The sequence below is a fragment of the Patiria miniata genome, unplaced genomic scaffold (assembly GCF_015706575.1).
Source record: "Patiria miniata isolate m_02_andy unplaced genomic scaffold, ASM1570657v1 HiC_scaffold_21, whole genome shotgun sequence".
Lineage (NCBI taxonomy): Eukaryota > Metazoa > Echinodermata > Asteroidea > Valvatida > Asterinidae > Patiria > Patiria miniata.
The window spans coordinates 3,076,434-3,086,643 of record NW_024037060.1 but is presented as its reverse complement, the minus strand read 5'-3'; positions in this window follow the sequence as shown (position 1 = coordinate 3,086,643).

Genomic DNA, 10,210 nt, shown 5'->3' with positions numbered 1-10,210 from the left:
AATTGTGACTTAATGTGACTTGAATACGTGTGCCCTGCTTTTGGACATCTTGGCATGGTTCATTACAACAAAATAAAAACCTTTTTTATTCCATCTTCGAGAATCATACAAAAGTAAATACACGTATCTTTTGCACAGCAACAAACAAATTGTACTTCATTTGTAGAACTTGTCAAAGCCGGAAAATTTATAGGAGAGAGTGCAAAATACAGGAACTAATTGTGAAGCAACTATTTTGCTGTTGCTTTTTTCCCATGTTGCCCGTGGCAACAATTTCATTCATTAAACTTATCAATTTACAACTTGCAAATTGCAATCAAATTAAAATGTAAACACCATAAAGTCTGGCAGGTGTCAGTAATAATAATGAAGGGAAAAACTCATGACTTCCCCCAAAAAATCTATATTTTTAAGACACAAGCCTTATTTCTAGAAAGCTGTTCTTTACAATTAAAACTTCAAAGATTAGGTAGTTTCTTACTTTTATAACAAAAGCCCAGAGTAACTTAAAGGGAATATACAACATTTGCAAACATCAAAAAATAAAACTATCAAGTTTTTACGAAATACCTTACTTGGATGTTGGTAAATGACAGTCAAAAGCATCCTGTAAAATTATGGCTCCTGGTGTGAAGTCATTTTCAAGAAATTGGCATTTTTGTATACATTTCCAACAGTGGTCGGCCGATCACCGTTGGAAAAACCTAACTATTTTTCAACTTCTGCTTCAAATTTACCATTTTTTCAGTCCAAATTTTGTTTGCTATTGGTAACATGTTCATGAACGAGTGCAGGCCAGCTACACTGATTCCCTTACCTTACAATTTTCCGGCATCTATAAATTGATCCATTTTCTCCTTAGTGGAGTCGGGGAGCCAGACTACTTGAACATTTTCGTTTTTCTTGGTTTTTCCAGCATTTTCGAACACAAAACTTCAAACATGTCAGTGTAACAATATTTGATCTGTTATACGAACCCCTCAAGTAGTTCATTTCTTAAAATTACAGCAAAAGCCAATGATGTACATTCCCTTTAAGAGTTAAAATATCCACTGTCAGGTTGGTAACTTCCTTGAAAAAAAAAAACCAATGTGCTAAAAGTATACAAGAAGTCAAAATGCAGGAAACTGACTTATTAGTGACAAGACACCACACACTAAACAGCCACAAGCCAAAGGTGTCAGCCATGGGTGATTTGATGGGGGGCCACCCTCCACACATAAAAACCACAAGAAAACCTTGTGGGTTGGCCTCTTGTCCATATACCTGTAACCATGCAAGTCAAAGAATTATGAGCTGTAAACCACAGATTGACACACTTGCAATCCCCTTGATATGATCAGGATAGGAAAGGTTCTGTGTTAAAAGTCTTTTTCGTGCCTTTAATCATGGAGGCTTTTATGTGTATTTTATAAGCAAAATTGTTGATCTGTTCTGTTTATGTTCTTTAACATGAGTGGTCAAATAAGTGCATTGTAAATGCTAATAATATTTGGTGATCAGGCACTGGGAATATCGAGGTACATGTAAGTATCGTTTGTGTGACAAAAAAATACGATACTAAATCTGCAAATTTATGAACTGCAGAAGCTAATGAGTTAGAAAAATATAGGGAAAAATAATCAATAGGAATCACAAAAAATATGCCACTAACTCTGAAAATTTACAGTGTAAATGCTGATACTTTCTGGATTTGGAAAAAAAAATGGGAGCAATAATCACTGGGAATCCAATAATTTTTCAGCTGTTTCTTCATACTTCAGAATTTTTTTTTAAAAATATCAACAGAAACACTGTGTTTAAGCTAACAACAACCCAATAAAAAAGTGCATATAATGTATGGTCTGCTCAGAGGGAGACATTTATGAAATTCGCGCTATGCTATAAAGACTTCAATACATAACCCCCAAAAATTGTCTTCCCACACACAAAAACAAATCGTCTGTTTTCTTGTATGTGTCTCTTTAGCACACTTGTAGGCAGACCTTTTGCTAGGGGAGAATAATTTATACCTGGTAGTGTATACGCAAAGCCCATCTGCCTGGCGCCAGAGGGTTTGTGGACCCAGTGGCGAGTCTAATAAATTGTCCCTTCTGTGTACAAACACGACAAACCCGAACAGATTAACTCTGGCAAAATGCAATTAAATAAACGCTGTATTTTTTTTCTTCTGTGTGCTAATATTTGGGGTGGGGAAGGGGGAGGGGGAGGGCATTTGCATCAAGGTATTTGGTGCTGTCCAGAAAGGGGTGCCAAATACGTGTCACAAATTATCTGTGAAAATCAATTCATGTTTCTTCACTTTCAGAATGGATTTATTGGGATGCACTTGTTGACGTTTTATTAAGTTTCAAATTCTATAGGAAATTTCATGAAAAACAAACAATTGAACATATATGTATTTACAATTGTGTATATAATTACAATGTGTGAATTCACATTTTCACAAAACAAGCTGTGCAACTACAAAAATAAAATGAAAGTCACTTAATTTGAGCTAAAATCTGCAGTTTGTTATACAGTTAATGCCTTTTTTTTAAATTGAATATCTTGAAATCCTACTTGTTACCAGTGCCAGTACATGTCATTTATTGTATTGCCATGTTTCCTTGTTAAAATCAAATGTGACCATGATACATTGAGGTGTAAAATCTTTACTGTAATCTGACATCAGAACAAATTTTCCGCATTCACAAATTTGAAAAACATGTCAAATTCTGACTGAAGACACCAGTGATATTTTTGCATCTATCGGCCATTAGCAGATAAAAAAAAGTCTTCAAAATTCTCCAGTTTATCCCCATCTCTCAAAAACCAATCTTGTCAAATTTCTAAGACCACAAGAGCTGTGTTAAGAGGAATCCTTGAAGGACAGGAAGAACGCAAACCAAGACAGGTAGGGCACTAGAGTGGTGTCAGCCTGTCAGAGCATGTTTACGGCAGATCTCAATATCCAAACTGTTCACAGACTTTACGAAAGACTTAAAAAAAAAAAAAAATGAAATGGTCCATTAGTCTCGTTGCACCTCAACTTACCGAGAGGTCCCCATGATCATAAGTAACAATTTTATAGCACGGCAGATTGGCGCCAGACCCACCATGCGGGGCAGCGCTGATGGAGAGGGGAGACAGGGGATGTACCATAGGTTAGTCAATCTGTTGCCGTTATTATCGCCACAGACTCTCTCTCCTCGCATCTAGGCTAGTATGATGTTTCCTCCAGCAGTCGTTACCCTGAGCAGAAGTCTAGCAGGGGATATGGTGAGAGCTCCCCAAGCTAACATAAATAACAGACAATTACCGAATACCACACAGCTTTTTTTTTTCTTTTTGGACTTGAGAGCTAGGGTGGCGGAGGTGGCTTTTCCTTGTGGCTGGAATGGTAGAGGTGTAATACCGGGGCATTAGTCTGGCGCCTGGGTGTCTGTGGAACCTCCAGCGGTGCCCTGCCCCCTGGCAGTCACTGCTGGAACCCCGTCTGACTGGTTATCCCCACCTAATTGAGACTAATTAGGAAATGTGACAGCTACTCCTAACCACCATATCATGTGTTGGGAAAATATAGGCGAGGGATCTCACCTTGTGGTTGAAAGTCCTGTATCAATAATAATAGACTGGCCCCAGTCTCCTTTGGGCCATTTTCTTCATGCTGTGGAAGGCATGGAAATGCTTGTATCACATCAAAGTAAACACAGGTTGTCCCAGGACTTGGCACTTACATCTAATGCAACTAAAAGGCATAAAGAGACTTGCACAAATCTCCTTTTACCTATAGATGGAACGTGCACTAGCATGAGCCATCAAGTTTGCACACTGAATTTTTTTTTTTTAACTTACTTTTCCATCTACTAACAATCTTTGTTTTAATAACAAATGACTGTTGATGTTTTCTGCTTTGAGAATACTATTTAAGCTGTTACATTATTTTATGGTAAAGATCTGAGGAAAAACATTTTGATAGAATCAAAACTCGTGGGCACAAAACTAAAAGAATTCAAAATCAAAATACAGAACTGAAAGTATTTGACAAAGATTCTGGTAGGATTGAAACATTAGGTTCTCTAACTTTTTGGATTTGTATACTTCAAGTTCAATCCAGCAGTCTGTAGTACTTTTATTGATTTTCCAGTTAAAGAAGTCTCAGACATGTATTCCAGGAAAAACACACACAGAATCAGCTGAGGACTCAAAGCTCAAGCCACACTATAGCCAGGGTGAGATTCGAACCAGGGCCATTAAAAGAAAGCAGCTAGCATCACTACATCAGCTCTGGCTCCAGTCGCCCTGAAAGCCACCATCTGCCCAATACATACTAATACACCTCTCCATCTATAAACTTTTTTCCCTGTGAATGATTAGAAAAATAACTAGGGATTACATGCATGCCTTGAAAATAATTTGTAATTTGTACATTTTGCTAAATGCATCTCAAACGCAATTCAGAACAAAGTGCCACTGAGTTACCCGCCCAGGACTAAACAAAAAATCTCAACTATGTCCAGTAATCCACATTTGGGAACAAATGCCTGCCATTTCAAATTCTGAACTCAAATGTGTACGTGTTAAATAAATAATCATCTCGGGTCACTGACTGATTACCGGCGTATAAATCCATACTTTTTAAACATCATCTTGGGGCGGCGATGGGAACAAGAGTGCACACACGCAAGACACACGCAAGACTGAAACAGACGGTTAGCGGATTCTTGAGCTCAAGTTCAACAGCCAGGGAGGCACTGGCGTTTGCAAGCAGGGATGCTGTACTTTCTCCTACTCACACCAACCAATTGGATTATGTAAATACTAAAATAAGGACATTCTTCACACGCTCTTAACACTGATTTTGCAGACTGTACTTCCATCTGCCCAATTAAAAACAGTAGGGCCTATTTGAACAATCAAAGGAGACAATTATAAATCAAAGTCCTTCACAAGGCCGGGAGGATCCAGAACCAAATTTTGGGGGCCAAGAGGGCTCAAGTTTTTTTTGTTTCCAAAAAGGGGACGGGTGTCTTCACTTCTGCGATTAACCAAAAAACATTTTTTAAATGTTTTTTTGTTGGGGGGGGGGGGGGGGGGGCATGACCCCATTGCCCCCCCCCCCCCTTGATTCGACAATGGTCCTTTATTATGTATTCCTCCAACAAAGAAATAATGTTTTTGGTGCTGTATTCAGCCCCAATAACACAAAATGGTTGGTGCAATATGATACCATTTACAAGTGCCCCCTCTATCTTATCCCTTTAGAAGTCTCAATGTATTTTTTTTTAAATGGTTATAAATGGTTATACTAATAAGCCTCTGTACTGATGACGTCACACTTAAATTTGTCCACTGTGTGTGCTTTCTTATTGGAGCCTAGTGGGGACGACGGTTTCGTGGCCCCATAGAAAAGCGCACACGTAAACAATTTGTGACATCATCAGTAAAGAGGCTTAATAAAAATTGAAATGTGGTTATTACCTCCGCCAAGGAGGTTATGTTTCCATCGGAGTTGGTTGGTTGGTTTGTTGGTTGGTTGGTTGGTTGGTTTTGTGAGGACCAAATCAAACTTCCCCTCCTCTTGATGCCATGTACAGTTGTAAAGAATTCAAATTACCTTGCATTTTTGTTCTACCTATTACATCCTTTTGGCCTTCCTTCTGTGACAAATAATAAACAGAGAGGGTCGGCTTGTATTGGGGGGGGGGGAGGTGGAGGGGGGGGTGGATGGGGGGGTTCTACCTCTTCCTACCTTCAAGTGTTATGGCCCCCCTCGAGGTTAGTGACCGAACCTGAAACAATAGCCTGTGATAATTGTAAACAAAAACCAAACAATGGAGTGGTCTGGCAGGTATGTGAGTAATAAGTCTAGTCCATATTGCCCTCATTTCCCCACCTACATCCTGTATTGCGGTTCTCTGCTTCACCTTTGCAACTACTATTCTTAGGTGCCCGACAAACATACAGGGCATTTACCGCAAGCCATGCGGAACACACAGGTAGTAATATGGTTGGATTTTTTTCTGGGCTGGAATTACTGTCATCTTATCTTGTCGTTTGTCATTGACTCTGTTGGACCGTGCAAGGATCCGGGACTATTGGTTTTGTGTTTTGTGTTTAATTGATTAAGGCACCATGATGCTCTGTCCAAATCATTTCTGTCAGTGCATGGGCAGATTCAAGGGGTGGTGGTTTGGGTAACCGCCCCCCCCCCCCCCCCCCCCCCCCCCCCCCCCTCCACAATCTGACCAATTTTAATTATTACTAGAAAAAAAAAGCTTTCCTTATTTTCCTAAAATACAAGATTATAAACCTCAATTCACTGCTTCTTGCACATTGTCTCTCTATCTGTTGACTTCAACACTTCAGACTTCCAACCCTCCCCCGGCCCCCCTCCCCCCCCAAAAAAAATTTTTCACCACCTCTTCGGCCTTTGAAAAATCCTGGATCCGCCACTGAAGTAGTAATTTTGATGTCTGCACTTTGGGAGGTTGTGGGTTCATGTCTCACCTTAGTACGTGCAAGCCTGTAATTGTTTTACCTCAGCATAATCAGTGAAGGGCCAAACCTGATATATTAAGAATTTCCAAAGATTTATAAATGTATGACTAGTCTATCAAAGTCTATACAGTTCTATACAATCACCACCTTCCCCTGAGAATGCTATTTCAACTATTTTACAAATGCATCATTTCAGGACTGGACTAAGTTACATTGTAAATGTAACTACTTTTTTGGTCAAAATGTAGCAATGCTTTCTTCAAAAGCTGTAAAAATTTGATGCAATAGGAAGAGAGGGGGACAACAGACACACAAATGTGATGCTGTACCCATTTAGTAATTTACACAATCTTAAAAAAAAAGTCTACACTGTTTTCCTATTCATTTTGCCCTATCGAAATGCTCTTCAAATCGAAGTACCGGTAACTGTTGAACACAGAAAAAGATGCTTACCAATACCACCTTTTTAGAAATCCCTGTCACTTACTTCTCCCTCCTGCCAGAAAAGCCAATCTATAGGTATATCTGTCAATTTAGATAACCAGCAACATTGGCAGAAAAAAAGCCCCAAGAATTGCAGCAACATAAATGCACCCCCCCCCCCCCCTTGTACCCTTGTGTGAAGTGCCGGGCTAGCAATTGGAGCAGACAGGTCTCCAGCATGTGGCTTATCAAGCAATTACCTAGGACACTCTCCTGGTTTCCTGTACAAGGCCCCACTCAGGTGACATTAGTGTGCTTGGTGATGGTAAATGGTGGGGTGGGTGTGGGTGGGTTAAAGGGGGGGGGTCGTTAGACATGAAAGTACATGGAGGAGGGGGAGGGGTTCGGAGACGTACTCTTACCTATAACTTCAGTATCAGGCAATTCCCTTAGACACTCTTCCTGGTTTGCTGGACAAGGCCCCACTCACCTGTGACATTAAGAAGTGCTTGGTGATGGTAAATGGTGGGATGGGTGGGGGGGGGGGGGGGGGTCGTTAGACACGAAGGTACATGGTGGGGTCGTGGGAGACTTAAGCATCAGGCAATTACCTACTGGACACTCTCCTGGTTTCCTGTACAAGGCCCCACTCAGGTGACATTTAGGAAGTGCAAGGTGATGGTCAATGGTGGTGTGGGTGGGGTAAGGGGGTGGGGGTTATTACACATGAAGGTACATCATGGGGGAGGATGGGAGACGTCCTACCTATCAGCATCAAGCAATTAAAGACACTTTTCTGGTTTTCCTGTACAATGCCCCACTCAGGTGACATAAGAAAGTAAAGGGTGTTGATCATTGGTGGTGTGGGTGGGGTTAGGGGGTGGGGGTCCGTGAAGGTACATGGGGGAGGATGGGAGGCTTCCTACCTATCAGCAAAAGACACTCTCCTGGTTTTCCTGTACAAGGCCTCACTCAGGTAACATTAGAAAGTGGTATGTGTTGGTAAATGGGGGTGGGTGGATGGGGAGGGGGTGGGTGGGTGGGGAGGTGAGGGGATTATGATTGGGATCCTTAAAATGGGGGAGACTTTTCCTGTAAAATATAGGAAATGGTTGTGGCAGTGCTGGCTCTATAGTTGGAAGATTTGTTCTGGTTGAGTGGTGTTGGAACAGCAGGTGGAATTAGTTGATGTATCTTAAAAATTGACTGCCCTCTACCCCTCCCCCCCCCCTAAAAAAGATGAATAGCTATATCATCTTTCAAAAGTTGGATTTAAACAAAATTAAAGTAAGGGTCTCTAGACTAAAATGCAATGTATGTACTTATAGACAATACTTCCTGGAATAATTGCCCTATTTTTTATTCTCCTTTCAAATACCCTACGTAGACACAAATAAAACAGAAAGTAGACACCATCTTTTTTTTCTCTGGAATATCAAGTTTTTACAGAATTCATAACTTCATGATGTTATAAACCATCCATCTGCAACCCCATCCAGCAAGTGAAAACTCACCGCTCTACTGAACAGGGAGTCCATAAGTAGGCCGAACACAAGTTGCTCAGCTCAGTTTCCCTACAAATTAAGAGATATCTCACACCAGTTCAAACTGATTCATCATCGTAACCTGTAACCTTATATCACAATATACAGTGGCACCAATTTCAGAATTGCCGTCCTGTATTAATTGAACCCTTTTATGCAAGGGTGTAAATTAAGCAGTTCCTATGCGGCTGGATAATCGCACCATCGTGCAATTTGGTCCGCACTATTCAAGGTCGCGTGGTGGAACCTCTAGAGACCTGAAAGGTTAATTGAAATGTAAGTTTGCAGTTTTTTTTCCCCCCAAATACACAAATTTAGACAAGATTAGCGAGACGGGCAAAACTCAGAAGTCACTCTGCATGGGTGGAGGGAGTAGCAGTGATGAGTGTTGTACTGAAATCTGATCATTGTCAGTTTGTCAGCTGCATGCATGGCTCAGTCAGACGCTCCTTCAAAAACTCAGTTCAGCCGGCTGAACCGCTGACAATGATTGGTAAAGAAGAAAAAATCAGACTGAGGAATTTTCTAGTGTTTATATAGGGCAATTCTTGATTTGAAAAAAAGATCAAGCCTAATTAGTATTACGAACAATGGATAACTTAAGTCCACCCACCCCTCACCCCTTTATACCAAATCCACAATCAAATGCAACCCCTTCCTTCCCCAATCCTCCCTGCCTGGCAGGAGTAGATCTGCAGCCTATCTGCAAATTTCTATTTTTGGGAGACAAGTCAGGAACACGTTCCATTTTTGCGAATCTGGTAATTTGGTGAACTTTTAGTCCAGTTTTGCTTGTTTTTGAAGGGGGGGGGGGTTTAAAAGAACTGTTTCTCCTCCCAAGTCAGCGATGAATCGAAATATGCCCCAGAAATGCCTTTATATGGCAATTTCTATTTCAAATCTGGTGTGACTGTTACCCCCATCTTACTTCAACCAGCCACTGGTCATTATCTTAGATGGTAGCCAATAAAGCCATTTTAGGAATTTGTAAAGTAGTACAGAAGTTGTTTATAACTGTCTCAGGTAACTTGAAAGGTTGGAAAGTGCAAGTTTATGAGACACACTGAGACATTCCCCACAGACCTCCCGAAAAATATGGCTGGCCTTTGATTTACTATCCAGACCGCTCATTTCAATTGATAATTTTTTTTCTTGTCTTACCATAACTCTTCTCTTTTTAAAACCGGAGCCAGTGTCAAGTCTTTTCACGAAACGAGAGATCCTGTGTATCTAATCGCGCAGACACTCCGGAGCCGGCGTGTTTACATGCCATTAGATATATGACATCCCCAACACCAGAGGAAACAGTACGCGCTGGGGTGCCGTGTTTATGTACATCAACGCGGTATTACCCACCGACACTGTGTGGCAGCGCGCACTGAAATGCCACGGACGTGAGCCAGTAGGCTCCTATAATACCGATTTATGATTGATGATCAAAATGATACACCCGTTGGGAACAATGACCAGGGGTGCAATCAATAGTTAGGCTCGGGGAAAACTGAGTGCAAGAGATAGAGGGAATGAAAGGCCAGCGAGCTGTCGGGGATACTGGGGAGAGAGTGGCCTGAATCGCACAGACATGCCTCATCTCTCTGAGGTGCTTCAAAGTGTTGGATAGGTCAGACTCCATAAGCCGGTTCTAATTTATGAAACTGTATTTCATAATTCGTGTTTTGAAGCGCTTAGCCGATTCAAAAGGGGATTATACCGGGCAAAGATACACGGAACTTACAAGACACAGGGGTTCCCATTTTCAA